General features: G+C 51.4%; 4 long non-coding RNA genes across 6 annotated transcripts; 2 read left to right on the forward strand and 2 right to left on the reverse strand.

The window, feature by feature from the left end:
• The first annotated feature begins 298 nt into the window (after window positions 1–298).
• On the forward strand, window positions 299–3,379 carry LOC148222436 (uncharacterized). Its single transcript, XR_015806392.1, has 3 exons — window positions 299–732; window positions 1,395–1,493; window positions 3,012–3,379. It is a non-coding gene; the product is annotated as an uncharacterized LOC148222436 (long non-coding RNA).
• LOC148222437 (uncharacterized) lies at window positions 1,836–4,516 on the reverse strand. Of its 2 annotated transcripts, none has more exons than XR_015806390.1 (3): window positions 3,926–4,516; window positions 3,132–3,299; window positions 1,836–2,805 (listed from the first exon to the last, which is right to left on the reverse strand). It is a non-coding gene; the product is annotated as an uncharacterized LOC148222437 (long non-coding RNA). The 2 variants fall into 2 exon arrangements; XR_015806391.1 differs by having other exon boundaries at window positions 4,401–4,503.
• A 15,687-nt stretch (window positions 4,517–20,203) lies between these two features.
• Window positions 20,204–23,641, forward strand: LOC148222438 (uncharacterized). The gene is made up of 3 exons (XR_015806395.1): window positions 20,204–20,994; window positions 21,657–21,755; window positions 23,274–23,641. It is a non-coding gene; the product is annotated as an uncharacterized LOC148222438 (long non-coding RNA).
• Window positions 22,098–24,778, reverse strand: LOC148222439 (uncharacterized). Of its 2 annotated transcripts, none has more exons than XR_015806394.1 (3): window positions 24,663–24,778; window positions 23,394–23,561; window positions 22,098–23,067 (listed from the first exon to the last, which is right to left on the reverse strand). It is a non-coding gene; the product is annotated as an uncharacterized LOC148222439 (long non-coding RNA). The 2 variants fall into 2 exon arrangements; XR_015806393.1 differs by having other exon boundaries at window positions 24,188–24,778.
• Window positions 24,779–26,040: the final 1,262 nt, after the last annotated feature.

Below are 26,040 nucleotides of genomic sequence, written 5' to 3' on the forward strand. Positions count from 1 at the left end.
CCTTCTAACTCTGGCTGCAAAAGGAGGGTGGCACAGCAAGGAGCCCGCTCGCTCTAGTGGGATGCCTGCGCACGACGCCGACACCGATCCCACGGGTGCGATTTTCGGCGGCGTTTCCAATCGTGCGGACATCTCCTTCAGCCCGCTTCGGCCCGGGGAAGAGGGGCGGGGCCGCCAGCGATGGTCCCGGCGCAGCCCGGGCAGGCTCGGGGCGGAGCCGGGGCTTGGCGAGGCGGGGCACGGAGGTCCCGGGGACGGGACCGGGCGGGGCCGGGGCGGTGCTTTAGGGGCGGTCCCCAGTGGTCCCGGGCGGCACCGGGGGCGGGGCCGGGTGATCCCGGAGCGGTACCGAGCTGTGCTGGGGACGGTGCTGCAGGGGCGGTGCCGGGCCCGCCTCAGGGTGATTGAATGCCCAGAAATCGCCTCCTCTGCCCCGTGCTCACACTGAGCTGCGGGCTGCAGCGTGCTGTCGGAGCTCCGCACACAGCACGGATTTGGGCTTCCCCTCCTCTCAAACCCTCTCCCCCTTCTTCCTCCTCCTCATCTTCCTCTTTGTCCTCTGTCACTGCTGAGGCTCTGGAAAGAACTGAAATTCTGCAGGGAGAGATGTCCTCTCGTGGCCCCAGGGACTGCCTCGGCACGGGCCACGAGCGCCTCCGGCCCCTGCCTTCTCCTGCTTGAAAAGATCACCTGGAGCCCGAGCTCGGGGGGGTGAAATCAGCTGAAATCCAGGTAACTCTGTCAAGTGCCCCCCAGGGACATCGGCGGGGCTGGGGGATGAGGGTTTGAAACAGGAAATTCTTTGGAATATACACCTGTCCCTGTGCCGATGCTGCTGAGCTTCCTGCCACAGTATATCCCCACTCCATGAGGCGCTGTGAGGTTATGGCAGTGGGAATTGAGCAGGGAATTCGGGGCTATGGGCATAATTCACGGGAGCTAGCAAAGCTGACAGCCAACCCCAAATCGGGGCACAGCACAGAGAACAATCTGTGTGCTGCCCTGTCAGCTCAAGCTCCTGGGCTGGGAAGTATTGGGAGTTAAATGTATGGAATTACACAAATCACAGCAACTGGCATCACCCAGAGGGACAATCCAAGGCCCAAACAATTCCTCCACAGTCCACTCTGGGAAAAACACCCTGTGCCTGCCAGGAGCTCTGACCCTGCTTTTCCTACCAGCTCCTGAGCAGTGTCAGGGCCACCACGACGCCTTTAAAATCCAGATAAATCCCAAATCCTATACAGTGAATAATCCAAAGAAAGTACTGAATTGTTGTCATTAAAAGCTCAAAACTCATTAAGAATTCTATGACAACAGTGTAATGGACTCCCAGGAACCTCATGAATGCTCTCGGTTTCATTTTTGTGTATTTTTACTCCCTCATTCGGCAGCTTGTAAAACTTATCCTGGAATTCAGAGGTCAAGCAGGATCGACTTTGGATTGACCTTCACCTCTGTTCCCACTTTGTGCAAACACAACTCGTGCCCAGGTGGGTGAACTCATCACCTCAGCTTTTCACTCCAGAGTATCCCCTCCTTATTTCCCTGTAGATGAACTCAGATCCACTCCTCACCTCCACTGGTCATCCAAGCGTCCATTCTGTTCCCCACAGGCCCTGGTGGCCCCAGGGAGCTCCCTTGGCCTTTCTCCTGCCCCTCTGCAGCCCGAGGTCGCTACACAAACAGTTCTTGTGTCCCCTCTAAATGACCCCGGGTTTTCTGCTCAATGAATGGCATGACCCGTGCCCACTGCTCATGATTCACCCAACCAAAATCAAGAGCAAATGTTGCTTGGGCTTTAAGAACTTGAAATAACTCTGAAGCAAAAGAAATCACCTTTTTCTTCTGGTTTTTATTTTTATTTTTTCATTTAAGATGCTGGACTTGCCTCTGTGGATGTGTGCTGAGCTCTCACTGCAGGGGACTGTCAGGCCTGAATGGCTGTGAGTTCGTGTTCTTCTCAGTAGGGAATCAGAAATTATTCTTAGACCATAGAATTGTTTTCTGAAACCTTTCCCCTTTCCTCTTTGTGCCTTTGAATTTTTCAGCTGTTCCCTGTTGTCACTTCCCCTGCCTGACTTCTGTGCAGCTCCTAGCTGGGAAAAACTGGGAAAACTTAGGGGGTACAGAGGTGAAATTTTGGGCTGGATTTTCCTAACATTTCTAATTTTGCTGAACTTATTTCCCCAGTGAGAAGAGCACGAACTCACAGCCATGCAGGCCTGACAGTCACTGCGGGAAATCTGACACAGTATTAATAAGTAACCTTTCCTGAGAGCAGTCACCACCCCAGTCCTCCAGCCTTGTCAAATGTTTGCAATGAATGGACCCAAGTTCTAATCCTTAATCTAAATTTATGTCAGCTTTTGTTAGAAAGATACCGGACAGTAAATCATACAAGAGAATTTTAAAATTGCACAAAGAATAACAGGCCCAGGCCAAACCCAACCACCCCCATCACCGCTCCACCCCAATTTTGGGAGAAACAGTGATACAGTTTATAAATACTCTCCTTCCACACTATTCAGTCCTTCACCGCACATCCCCAGAGAGGAGTCCCTCAGACCTTGCTCCCCTGAACACCAGGAGAGCTGGAGTTTCACCCAGATCCCACATTCCCATGGCAGTTAATCCCAGCAGGGAGGCAAAGAGGAAGCCTGCATCCTCTGACATAGCCCACAGCACGGGCAGCACCAGGAGCCCTCCAGGCTCAGACCTCTGGTGCTGAAGCCTCTGGGCTTTGGCTGATCAAACACCACAGCTCTTGGCAAAGATGCCAGGAGAGTCGTGATTCTTCCTGTCCTGAAAGAGAGGAGGAAAAGAAAATTAAGTCGACTGCAGAAGGATTCCAGCTCTCAACTTCTGCTCTGATTCCTCACTCTGGGGTTTTATCCATGACAAGTGACACCAATTCAGAGTGCCCTTTTCCAGCATTTTTATTCCTAACTATTTCAGACATTAAAAGGATGCTCATTTCTCTTATTGTATTCTTTGCTTAATTTTATTAGAGGCATTTTCATCCCAGACCCCACTTGTCAGTTCTTCAATCCTTTAGCACTGGACTTGGCACAAAGGGATACCCGTGGTGCTGCATCACAAGAAATCCCAAAGAGAAACCCCTTCCAAACCTGACGGAGAAAGCTTTCAAGGCACTCCAGAACACAGACAGCTTTTCCTGCCTTGTCAGGCCACACCAATTCTGTCCCATCCACCTGAACTGTGCAGGTGAGGAAAAGGCTTTCCTTGCTCCTCGGGAATCACTGTCTGAGACCACAGATGTCCATCCTGGGCAGCACCTGGAAACAACGTGGGAAAGGCAAAATGAGAGTGTTTTCTATCAGAAAATTACTACTACTAATAAAAATAACAATCAGAACTTCTGGACAAATTTAGTAACATCACTTTGATATGAGAAATACAGGCCATGCCCATCCTTCTAGCCCAGGTGAAAACAGGAAGGAGAACTAGAGGAAAAGCAGAGTCCCTTATTTGATCTCTGGACACAAACGGAGGCCTTTTCCCTGTGAAACCAAACTCACCCTTCCAGGGTTCCTGAGATCAGCTACGAGGAGGCTTTTGGCACTCCAAGAGCAGCTGGGTCACAGCTGGATGCGGCTTGGGTCTGGGAGACACCGTGCTCCTTCTGGAATTATAGCACGCAAATGCCTGCTCCTGGCCCCAGGCCCGGAGATAAAATCTGTGGGGTTTTTCCCTGTGCAACATTGTTCACCCCTCCCAGGTTCCTGAGATCTGCACAGAGGAGGCTTTGGGCACCCCAAAGGCAGCCAGGGTTACAGGTGGGGGCAGCTTGGGGCTGGGAGAAATCCTCATCCATTTGGAATTTTATCAGGCAGAAACCTGGCTGGGTGCACAGGTCTCTGGACACGACCAGTGGCCCTTTCCCCTGTGAAACAAAACTCACCCTGCCAGGCTCCTGAGACCACTTAGGAGGAGGGGTTTGACTCTCCAAGAGCAGTCGCAACGAGAGATGCTCACACAGAAGGCCATGCAGAAGAGGAAACGAGCGCACCCGCAGCCCCCCAAGGCGCGCCCCAACGCCCCAGACCCGGCACTGCCAGCTCGGGCAGTCCCATAAAGCATCCCCCGCCTCCGCAGCGGCGGGACAGGCGGGGCCCGGGGTCCCGAGGAAACCGAGCGTGCCCGGAGGCGCGGCAGGACGGCAGCGCAGCGCCGCCTGGCGGCGGAGCAGGAGAGCAGCGCCGGGCCCCATGGCAGTATCGGTACCCGTGCGCCCCCTGCTGTCCGCGGCGATGCAGCGCCCGATGCCGAGTTCCACGCCCGTGTCGCCGAGGGAGAGGGGCACCGCTGGCTGGGGCCTCCCCGCCGACACGGACAGAAGCCGAAGCAGAAGCCCCGGTGCCATTGGCGGCCCCTACCCAGCGGGCCGGGCTCCGCCGGGCCCGCGGCCCCGCGCGGTATCGGGTCGTCCCGCTCCCGTCTTCGTCGCACCCGGGCCCTGCTCCTGGCATGAAGCGCGTCACCGCCCCGCGCCGTCCCGCCCCCCGCGCGTCATCGCGTGCGTTCGGCGGCCCGCCCCGGGGGCGGTGCCGGGGGCGCTACCCGGGGCGGTGCCGGGGCAGTGCCGGGGGCGGCACCGGGGGCGGTGCCGGGGCGGTGCCGGGGGCGTTCCCGGTCGCCGTGCCGGGGTAGCCCGGGGAGCGGTTCCGGGAGCGGTTCGGGGGGCGGTGCCGATTGCAGTCCCGGTCACTGTCCCCAGTCCCCGTCCCCAGTCCTGGTCCCGGTCCCAGTCCCCGGTTCCGGTCCCCGATCCTGGTCCCAGTCCCAGTTCCCCGTCCCGGAACCCGATCACGGTCCTGGTCCCAGTCCCCAATCCCGGTCCCGGTCCCTGTCCCAGGTCCCCGTCCGCGATCCCGGTCCCTGTCCCATTTCCCCGTCCCGGTCCCCGATCCCAGTCCCGGTCCACGTCCCCGATCCCGATTTTTCCCCCCCTTTCACACTGATTTTTCCCCCGATTTATCAATGACTTTTTTCCCCATTTTTTCCCATTTCTCACTGATATTTTCCCCCATTTTTCAGGGATTTTTTTCCCCATTTCTCACTGATTTTTTTCCCCATTCTTCATGGAGTTTTCCCCCCGTTTTTCACTGATTTTTCCCCATTTCTCACTGACTTTTTCCCCATTTTCCCCCATTTCTCACTGATATTTTCCCCCATTTTTCATGGATTTTTTCCAGATTTATCCCCATTTCCCACTGATTTTTCCCCATTTTTCATGGACTTTTCCCCCCCGTTTCTTACTTATGTTTTTCCCCGATTTCTCATTGATTTCCCCCCCCCCCCCCCCCCCATTTCGCACTGATTTTTTACCCATTTTTCCCCATTTCTCACTGATTTCTTTCGCCATTTTTCATGGAATTTCCCCACCCATTTCTAACGGATTTTTTCCCCACTTTTCCCCATTTCTCACTGATTTTTCCCCCCATTCTTCAGGGATTTTTTTCCCCATTTCTCACTGATTTTTTCCCGCCATTCTTCATGATTTACAGGATACTCTATCGTGAATGGAAAGCAATTAAAGGAAGGGGGGAGGTTACCAGCCACCTGGTCAGCTCAGACAGCAGAGCTGCACACGCTTGTGAGAGCCTGTGAATTATAGCAGGACAAGACATTAAATATATTTACTGATTCTAAATATGCATATGCGGTAATACATGCATTTGGAAAACTATGGGGAAAAAAAGAGGTTTATTAAGCTGCAGAAGAAAGAAGAAAAAAATTGGTTTACAAGGGATGGCAAGCAGTGGATACCAAAAGCTCTAGCCTTACAATTGTTAAAACAACTTCATTAAAGGAGTCGTTCTGTGCCTTCTTTGGGGTGAGGAAAAAAGGCTGAGGGGGGCTCCGACGTGGTTTGGGGCACCCCAAGGTCCCTGGGAGAGGGAGCCGGGCTGCGCTGGAGGAGCAGGTGAGTCGGGCATGGGGGGGGGGTCATGGTGGGTGCCAGAACATTGAGAGGGAGGGGTGGGTGTAGAATGCATGAAAAACAGAACCTTAAAAAATAGCTAAATATAGTCTAAAAGGAATGTTTTATTGGCTTGTGTTTGGCTAGAGGTAGGGTTTTTTTATAGATACTGTAAATAGAAAAGATAAAGAATAAAAATATAGAAGCAAATATAAGAAACCAATATATAAATATATTACATTACATTATATTATGTTATGAAAATAGAAATATATAAATATTCAGACTTTAAAAGGAATGTTTTATTGGTTTTTATTTGGTTAGAGGAGGGTTTTTTGAAAATAATATAGGCAAAAATATACAAATATGCAAAAATAGATACTGACATAAAATGATGATAACTATATATGCATATATATATGTAAGTATAAATCTATAGAAATAAATATAAATATAAAATACATGTATGTAGTATGTAATAGAAATAATTTATCGATTTTAATATGTTCTATTAAATAGTATGTTATAATAGAATGTAAATAGCATCTAGTATATTAATATACTAGTAAAAACTACATGAAATAGTATATAAATATAGAATACACAATATAGACATATAAATCTACAGATATAAATATGAAAACTAAATAGAAAAATATATTCAAATATAATTTAAAATAATCGAGTTTTTTGTTTCTATTTGGTTAGAGGCAGAGCTTTTAAAGAAATAATATTAAAAACTATGAACCTCCAAATATAGATGGATATAGATAAAATAGAAATAACATTAGTAATATAAATCTATGTATATAATGAATAATAAAATAATATTGTATATATGATAAATAGAATAGCAATTAAATTGAATATATGAAATATGTCTAGATTATGACTAGAAATTAAATATTAAAAAATAGATGCTTTATATATATAAAAGGTTTTTTTTTCATTTGGTCAGAGGCAGGGCATTTTTAGTTTGGGTCGGGGTTTTTTTGGGGCGTTCATTGAGAGGATTTTATGACGGGTGGGGACTCTGGTGCTTGGAACTCTCTCCCTTCTCTGTCTGTCCCTGACAGGGCGGCAGTGCCGGGCTGAGTTGGGCGGCAGTGCTGCCGCCGTGTGGACACAGGCGGGTACTGCACCGTGCCCCTCTCAGGATGGCGGAAGGGCCCGCGGGCCGGGACCCAGCCGTGCGGCAGCGCTCAAGATGGCGGCCTCTCTAGGACCCCGGCGGATAGGCGTTTACATAAAACGCCTGTCCGCGCCCGCCGGCGCCCTCACGCCCGCGGCACCGGGGACCGCGCGGCCGTTGTCGGCACGCTCTGACACGTCCGGGAAAATTGTCGGCGAGCGGATCGGCGTCGGCGATGTAATCAGGCATCTTATGCCTACACACCGGGGTCCTGATTTTTTCCCGCCCTTTCTGCCGCCATTTTTGGCAGGTCAGGCGGGGTGCCGCCCGAGCCGCCATTTTGAGAGTGCGGACACACTCAAGATGGCGGCCTCTCTAGGACCCCGGCGGATAGGCGTCTACATGAAACGCCTGTCCGCGCCCGCCGGCGCCCTCACGCCCGCGGCACCGGGGACCGCGCGGCCGTTGTCGGCACGCTCTGACACGTCCGGGAAAATTGTCGGCGAGCGGATCGGCGTCGGCGATGTAATCAGGCATCTTATGCCTACACACCGGGGTCCTGATTTTTTCCCGCCCTTTCTGCCGCCATTTTTGGCAGGTCAGGCGGGGTGCCGCCCGAGCCGCCATTTTGAGAGTGCGGACACACTCAAGATGGCGGCCTCTCTAGGACCCCGGCGGATAGGCGTCTACATGAAACGCCTGTCCGCGCCCGCCGGCGCCCTCACGCCCGCGGCACCGGGGACCGCGCGGCCGTTGTCGGCACGCTCTGACACGTCCGGGAAAATTGTCGGCGAGCGGATCGGCGTCGGCGATTTAATCAGGCATCTTATGCCTACACACCGGGGTCCTGATTTTTCCCGCCCTTTCTGCCGCCATTTTTGGCAGGTCAGGCGGGGTGCCGCCCGAGCCGCCATTTTGAGAGTGCGGACACACTCAAGATGGCGGCCTCTCTAGGACCCCGGCGGATAGGCGTTTACATAAAACGCCTGTCCGCGCCCGCCGGCGCCCTCACGCCCGCGGCACCGGGGACCGCGCGGCCGTTGTCGGCACGCTCTGAAACGTCCGGGAAAATTGTCGGTGAGCGGATCGGCGTCGGCGATGTAATCAGGCATCTTATGCCTACACACCGGGGTCCTGATTTTTTCCCGCCCTTTCTGCCGCCATTTTTGGCAGGTCAGGCGGGGTGCCGCCCGAGCCGCCATTTTGAGAGTGCGGACACACTCAAGATGGCGGCCTCTCTAGGACCCCGGCGGATAGGCGTTTACATAAAACGCCTGTCCGCGCCCGCCGGCGCCCTCACGCCCGCGGCACCGGGGACCGCGCGGCCGTTGTCGGCACGCTCTGAAACATCCGGGAAAATTGTCGGCGAGCGGATCGGCGTCGGCGATGTAATCAGGCATCTTTTGCCTACACACCGGGGTCCTGATTTTTTCCCGCCCTTTCTGCCGCCATTTTTGGCAGGTCAGGCGGGGTGCCGCCCGAGGCGCCATTTTGAGAGTCCCGACACGCTCAAGATGGCGGCCTCTCTAGGACCCCGGCGGATAGGCGTTTACATAAAACGCCTGTCCGCGCCCGCCGGCGCCCTCACGCCCGCGGCACCGGGGACCGCGCGGCCGTTGTCGGCACGCTCTGAAACGTCCGGGAAAATTGTCGGCGAGCGGATCGGCGTCGGCGATGTAATCAGGCATCTTATGCCTACACACCGGGGTCCTGATTTTTTCCCGCCCTTTCTGCCGCCATTTTTGGCAGGTCAGGCGAGGTGCCGCCCGAGCCGCCATTTTGAGAGTGCGGACACACTCAAGATGGCGGCCTCTCTAGGACCCCGGCGGATAGGCGTTTACATAAAACGCCTGTCCGCGCCCGCCGGCGCCCTCACGCCCGCGGCACCGGGGACCGCGCGGCCGTTGTCGGCACGCTCTGAAACATCCGGGAAAATTGGCGGCGAGCGGATCGGCGTCGGCGATGTAATCAGGCATCTTATGCCTACACACCGGGGTCCTGATTTTTTCCCGCCCTTTCTGCCGCCATTTTTGGCAGGTCAGGCGGGGTGCCGCCCGAGGCGCCATTTTGAGAGTGCGGACACGCTCAAGATGGCGGCCTCTCTAGGACCCCGGCGGATAGGCGTTTACATAAAACGCCTGCCCGCGTTCGCCGGCATAAAAATAAATATGCATAAATATAAACATAGACATAAACATGCACAAACGTTAACCTGCATAGATAGAAACATAAACATAAACATAAACATAAACATAAACATAAACATAAACATAAACATGCAAAACAATAATAATAAATATAAATAGAAATAGAAATAGAAATACAAACATTAATAAAATCAGTGAGAAAGGGGGTAAAATCAGTGAGAAATGGGGGGGAAAAACCATGAAAAATGATGGAAAAATCAGAGAGAAATGGGGGAAAAATCGGTGAGGAATGGGGAAAAAGATCAACGAAAAATTGGGAAAAATCAGTCAGAAGTGGGGGATAAAAATCAGTGAGAAATGGGGGGAAAAGTCGATGAGAAATGGGGAAAAACATCAGTGAGAAATGGGGAAAAAAAACTTTGATAAATTGGGGCAAAAATCATTGAGAAATGGGGAAAATAATCAGTGAGAAATGGGGAAAATTTGGGAAAAATCCAGGAAAATTGCGGGAAAAAATGCTTGAAAAATTGGGGAAAAAATCCGAGAGAAAATCCCCGGGAATCCCCGGGAAAAACCCCCCGGAATCCCCGAGAAAATCCCCCGGAATTCCCCGGGAAAATCCCCCCGGAATCCCCTGGAAAATCCCCCTGAATTCCCCGAGAAACTCATCCCGGAATCCCCGTGATAATCCGTCCGCTATCCCCGAGAAAATCCCCCAGGAATCCCCCAGAAAATCTCCCCGAAATCCCCGGGATCATCTCCCCGGAATCCCCGAGAAAATCCGCCCAGAATCCCCTGGAAGATTCCCCCGGAATCCCCGAGAAAATCCCTCGGAATTCCCCGGGAAAATCAACCCGGAATCCCCGAGAAAATCCCCCGGAATCCCCGGGAAAATCCCCCAGGAAAATCCCCGGGATAATCACCCCGGAATCCCCTGGAAAATCCCCTAGGAATCCCCGAGAAAATCCCCCCGGAATTCGCCGGGAAAATCCCCCCGGAATCCCCCAGAAAATCCCCCCGGAATACTCTGCAATATCCCCCCGGAATCCCCTGGATAATCCCCCCGGAATCCCCGATAAAATCCCCCTGGAATCTCCAGGAAAATGCCCCGGGAATACGTGAGAAAATCTCCCCGGAATCCCCGAGAAAATCCCCCCTGAATCCCCGAGAAAATCCCCCCGGAATCCCCGAGAAAATCCCCCCGGATTCCCCTGAAAATTCCTCGGAATTCCCCGGGAAAATCCTCCCGGAATCCAAGAGAAAATCCTCCCGGAATCCACGAGAAAATCCGCCCGGAATCCCCGGGAAAATCCTCCAGAAATCCCCGAGAAAATCCCCCGGAGTCCCCGGGAAAATCAACCCGGAATCGCCGGGAAAATCCCCCCAGAATCCCCGAGAAAATCCCCCGGAATTCCCCTAGAAAATCCCCCCGGATTCCCCGAGAAATTTCCCCCGGAATCCCCGGGAAAATAGCCCCCGGAATCCGCGAGAAAATCCCCCCGGAATCCACGCGAAAATCCCCCAGAAATCCCTGTGAAAGCCCCCCCGGAATCCCCAAGAAAATCTCCCCGGAATCCCCGAGAAAATTCGCCCGTAATACTCGGGAAAATATGCCCGGAATCCCCTGGAAAAACCCCCCGGAATCCCCTGGATAATCCCCCCGGAATCCCCGATAAAATCCCCCTGGAATCTCCAGGAAAATGCCCCGGGAATACGCGAGAAAATCCCCCCGGAATCCCCTGGAAAATCCCCCCTGAATCCCCGAGAAAAACCCCCCTGAATCCCCGAGAAAATCCCCCCGGATTCCCCTGAAAATCCCCCGGACTCCCCGAGAAAATCTCCCCGGACTCCCCGAGAAAATCCCCCCGGAATTCCCCGGGATAATCCCCCCGGAATCCCCGAGAAAATCCCCCCGCAATCGCCGAGAAAATCCCCCCGGAATCGCCGGAATAATCCCCTGGAATTCCCCGGGAAAATCATCCCGGAATCCCCGAGAATATCCCCCCGGTATCGCCGAGAAACCCCCCCCGGAATTCCTCGTAAAATCCCCCCGGAATCCCCGGGAAAATCCCTCCGGACTCCCCGAAAAAATCCCCCGGAATCCCCGAGAAAATCCCCCGGAATTTCCCGGGAAAATCACCCCGGAATCCCCGAGAAAATTCTCCCGAAATACTCGGCAAAATCCCCCAGGAATCCACGGAAAATTCCCCGGAATCCAGGAGAAAATACCCCGGAATCCCCGCGAATATCCCCCCGGAATCCCCGGGAAAATCCCCATGAATTCCCCGGGAAAATAATCTCGGAATCCCCGAGAAAATCTCCCCGGAATCACCGAGATAATGGCCCCGGAATACCCGAGAACATCCCCCGGAATTGCCCGAGAAAATCATCCCGTAATCCCCGAGGAAATCCCCCCGGAACACTCGGGAAAATCCCCCCGGAATTCCTCGTAAAATCACCCCGGATACCCCGGGAAAATCCCTCCGGACTCCCCGAAAAATTCCCCCCGGAATACTCGGGAAAATCCCCCCGGAATCCCCGAGAAAATCCACCCGGAATCCCCTGGAAAATCCACCGGGAATTCCCCGGGAAATTCCTCGCTGAAACCCCTGGAAAATCCCCCCGGAATCCCGGAGAAAATCCCCCCGGAATTCCCCGGGAATATCCCCTCGGAATCCCCGGGAAAATCCCCCCGGAATACTCGGGAAAATCACCCCGGAATTCCCGAGAAAATCCCCCGGAATTCCCTGAGAAAATCGCCCCGGAATCCCAGTGAAAATCCCCCCGGAATCCCCGTGAAAATCCCCCCGGAATCCCCGGGAAAATCCCCCAGGAATCCCCTGGAAAATCCCCCAGGTATCCCCGATAAAATCCCCCTGGAATCCCCTGGAAAATCCCCCTGGAATCGCGGGGAAAAAGCCCCCCGCATTTCCCGGGAAAAATCCCCCCGGAATCCCCGATAAAATCTCCCCGGAATCCCTGAGAAAATCCCCCCGGAATCCGCGAGAAAATATGCCCAGAATCCCCGATAAAATCCCCCCGGAATCCCCGGGAATATCCCCCAGGAATCCCCGATAAAATCCCCCCGGAATCCCCCAGAAATTCCCCCCGGAATCCCCGGCAAAATCCCCCCGGAATTCCCGACAAAATCCTCCCGGAATCCCCAGAAAATCCCCCCGGAATCCCCGGAAAATCCCCGCGGAATTCCGGTCCATTTCTGTAGGAGAATAGTTTGTAAGGATAGTGCAGAAGGCACTAGTTGCCAACGAGTTACAGCTGTACTGATTAGCAAGGAGTGGAAACAGCCTTGCCTGCCCAGTGAGGCTGGTTGTTATAAAAGCGTGGGTCAGCTGGCTGCCAGTTTCACTAAGCACAGCTCCAGCTGGAGGTGCAGAGCCTGCTGCAGTGTGGGCTGGAGCCTGCTGGCTGTGCTGCGAGGAGGAAGGGACACGTGGCCGTGCAAGGGATGGACAAGGTGAGAGGATGCTGTGTGTGGGACAGACAGGCTCAGGTGGCTGGGGAAGGGACAGGCTGGGGTTTAGCCAGTCGTACAGAGGAGAGGAGGAGTCGGTGCTGTGTGGAGCTGCCTGTGAGAAAAGGAGTCAGAGTTGCCTCAAAGAAATCTGTGGAGAGAAGGCATGAAAAGTGTGTAATGAAAGACTCATGTTGGTGCCTGTCATGTCTGTCTTGATATAATTGCTACACGTTTTCTCGGAATGCTTGAATTTAGACATAAAATGAAAACTTTATTGTAAGAAAGGAATGCATTTCTCACCAAAGTGGTGTAGGGTGGGGGATCACAACTCACAGATGGCCTGGAAGCGGAACGGCCACAGGGGTTACTGTAACTGGGCCTCCAGTACCAAAGCCCCAGTGGGTTTAAAGGCTAGAGCTGGGCTGGGATTAGCACGGGCTATGCAGCTGGGCTCATGCACAGGTCTGTCAGCACTCCTACCTGAGGACAGTCCCTCACCTAGGGAGAGGTTCTAGGCCTGGAGATGAGGCTGAGTTTGGGAAGGGTGATGAGGACATGGTTAGGGAGGGATGTAAATGCATATCAAAAGACTTAATTTTGAGGGGTGGCAAGCATTAGCTATAAAACAGTAAGTATTTACAGCTAAAGGCTGGAGTGGGGGCTGTCTGAGGAGGACAGGACTGTTTAAGGCTGAAGTTGGAAGAGAAACCTTGGTGAAGCTTTTGCGTTAGAAACGGCCTCACCTGCCAAATCAGATTTTTGTCTTCAGGATTGCATGAGTGAGGATGCCACAGCCAAGGAAAGGGTTCAGGTTTGGGAGGCAAAGGCGAGTTAGGCAGGGCTGCAGGGCTGGGGCTTGGCTGTTTCCATACTGCTCAGGGCAGCAAAGGGTAGCTGGCTCACTGGGCCTTGGATCTAGAACTCTTTCTGGAACAAGGTGGAGAGCTGAGGTTCATGCAAGGAAGGGGCCAGGAATTCTTTGTCTGACTGGAAAATGCCAGAGGGGCAGTGTGTGACTCGGATAGGATGATATGTTCGTCTGGCGAGAGTCACAAAAGAATATTTTGGTTTACTGATAACTGGGCAGCTCAGAAGTTACTACTTGACTTAGTTGCTGCTCCCATCTGTTGCACACATAAACAGAGCAAAGCAGACGAATTCTCTCGGAGCCTGAGGTCTTTGACTGGCCCTCCAAAAATGCTGCCCGCTAAAAAACAGACGTGGGGGAGGAAAGTTGTCAGATACAATAGAGCAAGAAAAGGACACGGGCTTCAAAGTGCCCTCCAGCAGACCATGGAAGTGACGTGTCTGGAAGTGAAACCAGCAGTCTGCTTCCCCAGCCTCCTGGAAGCCTCTAACAGCTACACAGGCAGTGAGGGGAGAGAACAATTCAACCTAAAAATAATTTTCAGTAGCGTTCTGCACTGCTGTTAAAAATACTGCAACCAGGGAATGTGGTGTGGTGATAACTATTAGGCCTGTAAGTCTGGTAACTGGGGCTTTTAGCTCAAACATCTCGGTATGGCTACTTTGAGCCTTGTAAAAGCTGCGTTAAGTCCAATTTCTTGGGTAGTTCTACTAGCTCTAGCCTTGCTTTTCATCCCCTCAGTAACAAAGCAACTCCCTCTCGAGAATGTTATTTACTTTCCATATTATGTGCCTACCGATTTCTGGAATTGCAAATGTCTTTGGATACATGCGTAAATTTAAGTTTCAAGAAAGCTGTCAAGCTAAAACAAAGGCTTGCCATAATGCAGAAGAAAATGTTTTATGGAAGAACTGAGAGGTCCCTACCTGGGCATAGAATTTGCTATACGAAGGTGTGTTCCAAACGGATCTGCCATCTAAACAAGCAGAAAAATAGTTGGAATGTAGTGAGTTCAATTTAACTATTGCTAGAAATAGGAATTATTAGCAGAGCTTGGAGCATGATATCACTAGCAGCAGTAAGACGCTTTTAGCTTGCTTCTCATAAATTACTTGTAAAAAGCATTTGTACCTAGTGTGTAGCAATTAATATTTCCCCATTTTCTTCCCCCCCGCCCCCCAGTCTCAGGTACTCCTTTTATTTTACCCTTTTCTGTCTTGTAACATCATCTTCCTTTATTTTATTCTATCTTCTGTTCTCAGAACATCGCAGCATCCTCTGTCAATGTGAAAGCATTTGTTCATCCTGTCTTGGAATGGCTGTCAATGTTGCCCTCTTCTGGATCACTTTTTTTTTTTTTTTTTTTTTTTTTTTTTAACAATATGTTGCTAAATGTCAGGAAAATTAATCCACAAACACCAGCGGTTTATGTCCAAAAAGGAAACGGAGGAGTCCTTTTTGCTTTATTCGAATAAAGGGAGAGGCCATGGGACATTCCCCTGGGATCTCTCAAATTTTTGGAGGACGCAGCCTCCTTTTTATCCTATTTTCCCGGCCGCATTTCCCTCTCTCTTTTCCCATTGGCTGAGGTACTTGAGAGGCACAGACTTCCCGGAACGCCTGATACCTGAAATTCCCCTCTAATGTATAACCCTCCCTTTTAATTTTTAATTCTTATAGAATTCATAGTTTCCCCCCGTTGCTTCTTTCATCTTTCGATATCCAATTTCATTTATCAGCAGCCCTGCAGTTTGTTTGTAAAGGCAAATATCTCTTTCCATTCATCAATCAGTGGAATCCATCCCATTGTTTCTTTTATCTCTCAGTGCTAGCCTTATCTACAGGCTGATCCACAGCTCATTTGTAAAGACAAATTCAACATTCCTCTCAGCTAATAAATGAGAAGTTAGCTGAAAAAAGTAAAAACTGGATTTTTTTTCCGGTGTGTGTCGGACAATACAGTGGAGAGAATTTGCGGGAGGATGATCGAGGATATCCTATTATAATATCGTTCTCGGACATTTTACTATTTTAGATCATCAGTTGTATTCTGAAAGAAATCTATTTTAATGATATGTGTACGTTTGCACGAAGTTATAGTTAAATATAGCTTGCGGCTGGGCTCTTTAATGAATAGGGGTATTTTTGGTTTTAATTCAATATTTTATGCTTGTGGTGTGTTGTGTGCTGATTTATTTTTTAATGTTATTTACTACGTGCGCTTTTGTTTTTGAGTGAAGGTAACTTTCTGGATGGCTTTGTATTTGAGGCAGAATGAATTGAAGTAGGTTTTTAAAACTGATTTTTCATATGTACGATGGGGAGTTTAGTAGGGGCAGCTCTGATGGTGGGGGCTTGGTTGTTAATTTTATCAGACGGCTTTTGTTAGATACAGCTTTTAATTCTGGAAAGTTTTTTTTTCTAATGTCGTGCTTTGAAGGTGGTTTTCGAGGATGTATGGTATAGCTTTATTTTGTTTGTAGATGGTGTATGATAAGGGCTATGGTCTATTTATCTAATGCCATGTTTTTTCATTCAGGTGTTGATAAGGGAGTTCTTGAATGGCGTTTTGTGTTGTTTTTGTTTTTGGTGGGGCGTTGTTTTTAAAGGATACCTTGATAAGGTTTGCCGATGGCGTTCTAGCCTGTAGCATAAGGCATAGGGTAGTTTTTGAATTATTTTGTGGTGGCTTTGATTCTTGCCAGTATGTAGTGTTTGTTTGAGGTAATGCTGTGTAGCTAATTTCTGTTTTCTTATTAATATTAGAATTGGAGTGTTGTAGTATATGGGCTGTTATTATATCCTAGGGGTTCTATTTATTTGGTTTGATTGTTTTCTAGTTATGGATAATTTTTCTCAAAAAACCATTTTCAGGATTTCAGGCGTGACACAAAAGAACACTCAGATTGCTGGAAGGGAAACGTGTGCCCAGATTGTCTCGAAGCAGTGCTGCTGTCGGTTCTCGTTCAGTTGTGTCTTCTGAAAATGAGACTGTTGTATTCATTGCGCTGTGCTAAACACTTGTCATTCTCCCAATGCCAGGAAACAGATGAAGCTTGAAGAAAGAGGAAGGAATTTGGAAGCGTACAAACAAGCTGAGAAGAGGTTCAGAGATCAGGGTGCTCACTGGCAGCAGGGGCTGGGGTTAGGGCTGAGCAGGAGCAAAGCCGGAGCACATCAACCTCACCTCGTGTTTTCTCGGGGGCTTTATGGCCCTGGCAAGAGAGAGACGTTCACTGACGAGTCCCAGGCCGAGCCGTGAGCACAGCATGTTGTGTTGGAGCTGGGGGGTTTTTTTGAGACGTTCAGCAGCCACACTCTCTAGTCAAGAGTCCTGAGGTTTGTTGCTGCTCCACTTTCATCCTCATATCCAGCTTCCAGCCCTTTTCTTCTCTCTGTCCAGTGTGTCTTTTGTGTTCCTTTCTTGTCCTGTGTGCTCCCCATCCCATTCCCGTTCCCTACGGAGGGGGAGGGTGTGGAGACTGGGGGCTCCGACGTGGTTTGGGGCACCCCAAGGTCCCTGGGAAAGGGAGCCGGGCTGCGCTGGAGGAGCAGGTGAGTCGGGCATGGGGGGGGGGGGGGGGGGGGGGTCATGCTGGGTGCCAGAACATTGAGAGGGAGGGGTGGGTGTAGAATGCATGAAAAACAGAACCATAAAAAATAGCTAAATATAGTCTAAAAGGAATGTTTAAATGCTTTTTATTTGGGTAGAGGCACGGTTTTTATAGCTAATATAAAAATAAAATATAAAGAATAGAACTAGATTGGTATACATGTAAAATATAATGAAATATAAGTAGCAAATATCTATGAAAAATCTAGTGTATAACAGAAATAATGCAAATATAAGAATATGTATAAATATAAAATAGAGCTATGAGAATGGTAATAAGAATGGGGTAAAACATCAGTGAGAAATGGAAAAAAACCACATGAAAAATGGTGGGAAAATCAGTGAGAAATGGAGAAAAATCAGTGAAAAACGGGGGGGGGGAATCTTTGAAAAATGGGGAAAAAAATCCGTGAGAAATGGGGGAAAAAAAATCCATGAAAAATGGGGGAATAAATCAGTGAGAAACGGGGAAAAGTGGGGGAAAAAATAATTGAGAAATGGGGAAAAAATCAGTGAGAAATGGGGGAAAAAATCCGTGACGAATGGCGGGAAAAGTCATTAAGAAATGGGGGAAAAATCAGTGAGAAACAGGGAAAAAAATCAATGAGAAATGGGGGAAAATTTGGGACAAAATCAGCGAGAAATGGGGGAAAAAGCAGTGGTAAATGGGGGAAAAGTCGATGAAAAATGGGGGAATATTCAGTGAGAAATGGGGGGGGGGGGAAATCAGTGAGAAATGGGGAAAAAATCCATGGAAAACAGGCAAACAATCCATGGGCAATGGCGGGAACAGAGCGAGCTGTTGTCGCTCGTGCTGTGGTGGCCGATGCTGTGGGGAAAAAATAAGTGAAAAATGGGGGCAATAATCAGTGATAAATGGGGAGAAAATCAGTGATTAATGGGCGGAAAAATGCATGAAAAATGGAAGGAAAAATTCAGAGAGAAATGGGGGCAAATATCAGTGATAAATGGGGAAAAAAATCAGTGATTAATGGGGGGAAAAATGCATGGAAAATGGGGGGAAAATTCAGAGAGAAATGGGGGCAAAAATCAGTGAGCAATGGGGGGGGAAATCGGGAAATATCCATGGAAAAATGGGGGGAAAAAAATCAGTGAGAAATGGGGGAAACATCATGGTGAAATGGGGAAAAAAAATCTTTGATAAATTGGGGAAACAAATCATTGAGAAATGGGGGAAAAAAATCAGTGAGAAATGGGGAAAATATGGGAAAAAAATCCACGAAAATTGCGGGAAAAATGCTTGAAAAATTGGGGAAAAATCAGTAAGAAATGGGGGAAAAAAATCCATGAAAAATGGCGGGAAAAATCAGATCGGCGATCGATAGCTAATGCGTGCCTATGGATTAGATCGGCGATCGATTGATCACGACTACCGATCGATTATATCGGCGATCGATTGCTAATGCCTGCCGATCGATTAGATCGGCGATCGATTGATCGCGCCTGCCGATCGATTAGATCGGCGATCGATTGCTAATGCCTGCCGATCGATTAGATCGGCGATCGATTGATCGCGCCTGCCGATCGATTAGATCGGCGATCGATTGCTAATGCCTGTCGATCGATTAGATCGGCGATCGATTGATCGCGCCTGCCGATCGATTAGATCGGCGATCGATTGCTAATGCCTGCCGATCGATTAGATCGGCGATCGATTGTTAATGCCTGCCGATCGATTAGATCGGCGATCGATTGATCGCGCCTGCCGATCGATTAGATCGGCGATCGATTGCTAATGCCTGCCGATCGATTAGATCGGCGATCGATTGATCGCGCCTGCCGATCGATTAGATCGGCGATCGATTGATCGCGCCTGCCGATCGATTAGATCGGCGTTCGATTGCTAATGCCTGCCGATCGATTAGCTCGGCGATCGATTGATCGCGCCTGCCGATCGATTAGATCGGCGATCGATTGCTAATGCCTGCCGATCGATTAGATCGGCGATCGATTGTTAATGCCTGCCGATCGATTAGATCGGCGATCGATTGATCGCGCCTGCCGATCGATTATATCGGCGATCGATTGCTAATGCCTGCCGATCGATTAGATCGGCGATCGATTGATCGCGCCTGCCGATCGATTAGATCGGCGATCGATTGCTAATGCCTGCCGATCGATTAGATCGGCGATCGATTGATCGCGCCTGCCGATCGATTAGATCGGCGATCGATTGTTAATGCCTGCCGATCGATTAGATCGGCGATCGATTGATCGCGCCTGCCGATCGATTAGATCGGCGATCGATTGCTAATGCCTGCCGATCGATTAGATCGGCGATCGATTGCTAATGCCTGCCGATCGATTAGATCGGCGATCGATTGTTAATGCCTGCCGATCGATTAGATCGGCGATCGATTGATCGCGCCTGCCGATCGATTAGATCGGCGATCGATTGCTAATGCCTGCCGATCGATTAGATCGGCGATCGATTGTTAATGCCTGCCGATCGATTAGATCGGCGATCGATTGATCGCGCCTGCCGATCGATTAGATCGGCGATCGATTGCTAATGCCTGCCGATCGATTAGATCGGCGATCGATTGATCGCGCCTGCCGATCGATTAGATCGGCGATCGATTGATCGCGCCTGCCGATCGATTAGATCGGCGATCGATTGATCGCGCCTGCCGATCGATTAGATCGGCGTTCGATTGCTAATGCCTGCCGATCGATTAGCTCGGCGATCGATTGATCGCGCCTGCCGATCGATTAGATCGGCGATCGATTGCTAATGCCTGTCGATCGATTAGATCGGCGATCGATTGCTAATGCCTGCCGATCGATTAGATCGGCGATCGATTGCTAATGCCTGCCGATCGATTGCTAATGCACACTATTTGCACACTCCTTGCACACCCTTTGCACTCATACAGAGGCAGGAGGTTTCTCAGTTCTGGTCGGGGTTTTTTGGGGCGTTCATTCCGGGGGATTTCCTCAAGGATTGGGACACTCCTTGATTCCATCCCTTGCCTGTCTCCCAAGCGCCACCCTGTGGGCAGAGCGCGGTACTGCGCGCCTGCCTCTCCCAAGATGGCGGCTCGGGTGTCGCTCCCCGACCTTCTAACTCTGGCTGCAAAAGGAGGGTGGCACAGCAAGGAGCCCGCTCGCTCTAGTGGGATGCCTGCGCACGACGCCGACACCGATCCCACGGGTGCGATTTTCGGCGGCGTTTCCAATCGTGCGGACATCTCCTTCAGCCCGCTTCGGCCCGGGGAAGAGGGGCGGGGCCGCCAGCGATGGTCCCGGCGCAGCCCGGGCAGGCTCGGGGCGGAGCCGGGGCTTGGCGAGGCGGGGCACGGAGGTCCCGGGGACGGGACCGGGCGGGGCCGGGGCGGTGCTTTAGGGGCGGTCCCCAGTGGTCCCGGGCGGCACCGGGGGCGGGGCCGGGTGATCCCGGAGCGGTACCGAGCTGTGCTGGGGACGGTGCTGCAGGGGCGGTGCCGGGCCCGCCTCAGGGTGATTGAATGCCCAGAAATCGCCTCCTCTGCCCCGTGCTCACACTGAGCTGCGGGCTGCAGCGTGCTGTCGGAGCTCCGCACACAGCACGGATTTGGGCTTCCCCTCCTCTCAAACCCTCTCCCCCTTCTTCCTCCTCCTCATCTTCCTCTTTGTCCTCTGTCACTGCTGAGGCTCTGGAAAGAACTGAAATTCTGCAGGGAGAGATGTCCTCTCGTGGCCCCAGGGACTGCCTCGGCACGGGCCACGAGCGCCTCCGGCCCCTGCCTTCTCCTGCTTGAAAAGATCACCTGGAGCCCGAGCTCGGGGGGGTGAAATCAGCTGAAATCCAGGTAACTCTGTCAAGTGCCCCCCAGGGACATCGGCGGGGCTGGGGGATGAGGGTTTGAAACAGGAAATTCTTTGGAATATACACCTGTCCCTGTGCCGATGCTGCTGAGCTTCCTGCCACAGTATATCCCCACTCCATGAGGCGCTGTGAGGTTATGGCAGTGGGAATTGAGCAGGGAATTCGGGGCTATGGGCATAATTCACGGGAGCTAGCAAAGCTGACAGCCAACCCCAAATCGGGGCACAGCACAGAGAACAATCTGTGTGCTGCCCTGTCAGCTCAAGCTCCTGGGCTGGGAAGTATTGGGAGTTAAATGTATGGAATTACACAAATCACAGCAACTGGCATCACCCAGAGGGACAATCCAAGGCCCAAACAATTCCTCCACAGTCCACTCTGGGAAAAACACCCTGTGCCTGCCAGGAGCTCTGACCCTGCTTTTCCTACCAGCTCCTGAGCAGTGTCAGGGCCACCACGACGCCTTTAAAATCCAGATAAATCCCAAATCCTATACAGTGAATAATCCAAAGAAAGTACTGAATTGTTGTCATTAAAAGCTCAAAACTCATTAAGAATTCTATGACAACAGTGTAATGGACTCCCAGGAACCTCATGAATGCTCTCGGTTTCATTTTTGTGTATTTTTACTCCCTCATTCGGCAGCTTGTAAAACTTATCCTGGAATTCAGAGGTCAAGCAGGATCGACTTTGGATTGACCTTCACCTCTGTTCCCACTTTGTGCAAACACAACTCGTGCCCAGGTGGGTGAACTCATCACCTCAGCTTTTCACTCCAGAGTATCCCCTCCTTATTTCCCTGTAGATGAACTCAGATCCACTCCTCACCTCCACTGGTCATCCAAGCGTCCATTCTGTTCCCCACAGGCCCTGGTGGCCCCAGGGAGCTCCCTTGGCCTTTCTCCTGCCCCTCTGCAGCCCGAGGTCGCTACACAAACAGTTCTTGTGTCCCCTCTAAATGACCCCGGGTTTTCTGCTCAATGAATGGCATGACCCGTGCCCACTGCTCATGATTCACCCAACCAAAATCAAGAGCAAATGTTGCTTGGGCTTTAAGAACTTGAAATAACTCTGAAGCAAAAGAAATCACCTTTTTCTTCTGGTTTTTATTTTTATTTTTTCATTTAAGATGCTGGACTTGCCTCTGTGGATGTGTGCTGAGCTCTCACTGCAGGGGACTGTCAGGCCTGAATGGCTGTGAGTTCGTGTTCTTCTCAGTAGGGAATCAGAAATTATTCTTAGACCATAGAATTGTTTTCTGAAACCTTTCCCCTTTCCTCTTTGTGCCTTTGAATTTTTCAGCTGTTCCCTGTTGTCACTTCCCCTGCCTGACTTCTGTGCAGCTCCTAGCTGGGAAAAACTGGGAAAACTTAGGGGGTACAGAGGTGAAATTTTGGGCTGGATTTTCCTAACATTTCTAATTTTGCTGAACTTATTTCCCCAGTGAGAAGAGCACGAACTCACAGCCATGCAGGCCTGACAGTCACTGCGGGAAATCTGACACAGTATTAATAAGTAACCTTTCCTGAGAGCAGTCACCACCCCAGTCCTCCAGCCTTGTCAAATGTTTGCAATGAATGGACCCAAGTTCTAATCCTTAATCTAAATTTATGTCAGCTTTTGTTAGAAAGATACCGGACAGTAAATCATACAAGAGAATTTTAAAATTGCACAAAGAATAACAGGCCCAGGCCAAACCCAACCACCCCCATCACCGCTCCACCCCAATTTTGGGAGAAACAGTGATACAGTTTATAAATACTCTCCTTCCACACTATTCAGTCCTTCACCGCACATCCCCAGAGAGGAGTCCCTCAGACCTTGCTCCCCTGAACACCAGGAGAGCTGGAGTTTCACCCAGATCCCACATTCCCATGGCAGTTAATCCCAGCAGGGAGGCAAAGAGGAAGCCTGCATCCTCTGACATAGCCCACAGCACGGGCAGCACCAGGAGCCCTCCAGGCTCAGACCTCTGGTGCTGAAGCCTCTGGGCTTTGGCTGATCAAACACCACAGCTCTTGGCAAAGATGCCAGGAGAGTCGTGATTCTTCCTGTCCTGAAAGAGAGGAGGAAAAGAAAATTAAGTCGACTGCAGAAGGATTCCAGCTCTCAACTTCTGCTCTGATTCCTCACTCTGGGGTTTTATCCATGACAAGTGACACCAATTCAGAGTGCCCTTTTCCAGCATTTTTATTCCTAACTATTTCAGACATTAAAAGGATGCTCATTTCTCTTATTGTATTCTTTGCTTAATTTTATTAGAGGCATTTTCATCCCAGACCCCACTTGTCAGTTCTTCAATCCTTTAGCACTGGACTTGGCACAAAGGGATACCCGTGGTGCTGCATCACAAGAAATCCCAAAGAGAAACCCCTTCCAAACCTGACGGAGAAAGCTTTCAAGGCACTCCAGAACACAGACAGCTTTTCCTGCCTTGTCAGGCCACACCAATTCTGTCCCATCCACCTGAACTGTGCAGGTGAGGAAAAGGCTTTCCTTGCTCCTCGGGAATCACTGTCTGAGACCACAGATGTCCATCCTGGGCAGCACCTGGAAACAACGTGGGAAAGGCAAAATGAGAGTGTTTTCTATCAGAAAATTACTACTACTAATAAAAATAACAATCAGAACTTCTGGACAAATTTAGTAACATCACTTTGATATGAGAAATACAGGCCATGCCCATCCTTCTAGCCCAGGTGAAAACAGGAAGGAGAACTAGAGGAAAAGCAGAGTCCCTTATTTGATCTCTGGACACAAACGGAGGCCTTTTCCCTGTGAAACCAAACTCACCCTTCCAGGGTTCCTGAGATCAGCTACGAGGAGGCTTTTGGCACTCCAAGAGCAGCTGGGTCACAGCTGGATGCGGCTTGGGTCTGGGAGACACCGTGCTCCTTCTGGAATTATAGCACGCAAATGCCTGCTCCTGGCCCCAGGCCCGGAGATAAAATCTGTGGGGTTTTTCCCTGTGCAACATTGTTCACCCCTCCCAGGTTCCTGAGATCTGCACAGAGGAGGCTTTGGGCACCCCAAAGGCAGCCAGGGTTACAGGTGGGGGCAGCTTGGGGCTGGGAGAAATCCTCATCCATTTGGAATTTTATCAGGCAGAAACCTGGCTGGGTGCACAGGTCTCTGGACACGACCAGTGGCCCTTTCCCCTGTGAAACAAAACTCACCCTGCCAGGCTCCTGAGACCACTTAGGAGGAGGGGTTTGACTCTCCAAGAGCAGTCGCAACGAGAGATGCTCACACAGAAGGCCATGCAGAAGAGGAAACGAGCGCACCCGCAGCCCCCCAAGGCGCGCCCCAACGCCCCAGACCCGGCACTGCCAGCTCGGGCAGTCCCATAAAGCATCCCCCGCCTCCGCAGCGGCGGGACAGGCGGGGCCCGGGGTCCCGAGGAAACCGAGCGTGCCCGGAGGCGCGGCAGGACGGCAGCGCAGCGCCGCCTGGCGGCGGAGCAGGAGAGCAGCGCCGGGCCCCATGGCAGTATCGGTACCCGTGCGCCCCCTGCTGTCCGCGGCGATGCAGCGCCCGATGCCGAGTTCCACGCCCGTGTCGCCGAGGGAGAGGGGCACCGCTGGCTGGGGCCTCCCCGCCGACACGGACAGAAGCCGAAGCAGAAGCCCCGGTGCCATTGGCGGCCCCTACCCAGCGGGCCGGGCTCCGCCGGGCCCGCGGCCCCGCGCGGTATCGGGTCGTCCCGCTCCCGTCTTCGTCGCACCCGGGCCCTGCTCCTGGCATGAAGCGCGTCACCGCCCCGCGCCGTCCCGCCCCCCGCGCGTCATCGCGTGCGTTCGGCGGCCCGCCCCGGGGGCGGTGCCGGGGGCGCTACCCGGGGCGGTGCCGGGGCAGTGCCGGGGGCGGCACCGGGGGCGGTGCCGGGGCGGTGCCGGGGGCGTTCCCGGTCGCCGTGCCGGGGTAGCCCGGGGAGCGGTTCCGGGAGCGGTTCGGGGGGCGGTGCCGATTGCAGTCCCGGTCACTGTCCCCAGTCCCCGTCCCCAGTCCTGGTCCCGGTCCCAGTCCCCGGTTCCGGTCCCCGATCCTGGTCCCAGTCCCAGTTCCCCGTCCCGGAACCCGATCACGGTCCTGGTCCCAGTCCCCAATCCCGGTCCCGGTCCCTGTCCCAGGTCCCCGTCCGCGATCCCGGTCCCTGTCCCATTTCCCCGTCCCGGTCCCCGATCCCAGTCCCGGTCCACGTCCCCGATCCCGATTTTTCCCCCCCTTTCACACTGATTTTTCCCCCGATTTATCAATGACTTTTTTCCCCATTTTTTCCCATTTCTCACTGATATTTTCCCCCATTTTTCAGGGATTTTTTTCCCCATTTCTCACTGATTTTTTTCCCCATTCTTCATGGAGTTTTCCCCCCGTTTTTCACTGATTTTTCCCCATTTCTCACTGACTTTTTCCCCATTTTCCCCCATTTCTCACTGATATTTTCCCCCATTTTTCATGGATTTTTTCCAGATTTATCCCCATTTCCCACTGATTTTTCCCCATTTTTCATGGACTTTTCCCCCCCGTTTCTTACTTATGTTTTTCCCCGATTTCTCATTGATTTCCCCCCCCCCCCCCCCCCCATTTCGCACTGATTTTTTACCCATTTTTCCCCATTTCTCACTGATTTCTTTCGCCATTTTTCATGGAATTTCCCCACCCATTTCTAACGGATTTTTTCCCCACTTTTCCCCATTTCTCACTGATTTTTCCCCCCATTCTTCAGGGATTTTTTTCCCCATTTCTCACTGATTTTTTCCCGCCATTCTTCATGATTTACAGGATACTCTATCGTGAATGGAAAGCAATTAAAGGAAGGGGGGAGGTTACCAGCCACCTGGTCAGCTCAGACAGCAGAGCTGCACACGCTTGTGAGAGCCTGTGAATTATAGCAGGACAAGACATTAAATATATTTACTGATTCTAAATATGCATATGCGGTAATACATGCATTTGGAAAACTATGGGGAAAAAAAGAGGTTTATTAAGCTGCAGAAGAAAGAAGAAAAAAATTGGTTTACAAGGGATG

This window comes from Sturnus vulgaris, chromosome 12 (assembly GCF_052056855.1).
Source record: "Sturnus vulgaris isolate bStuVul1 chromosome 12, bStuVul1.hap1, whole genome shotgun sequence".
Lineage (NCBI taxonomy): Eukaryota > Metazoa > Chordata > Aves > Passeriformes > Sturnidae > Sturnus > Sturnus vulgaris.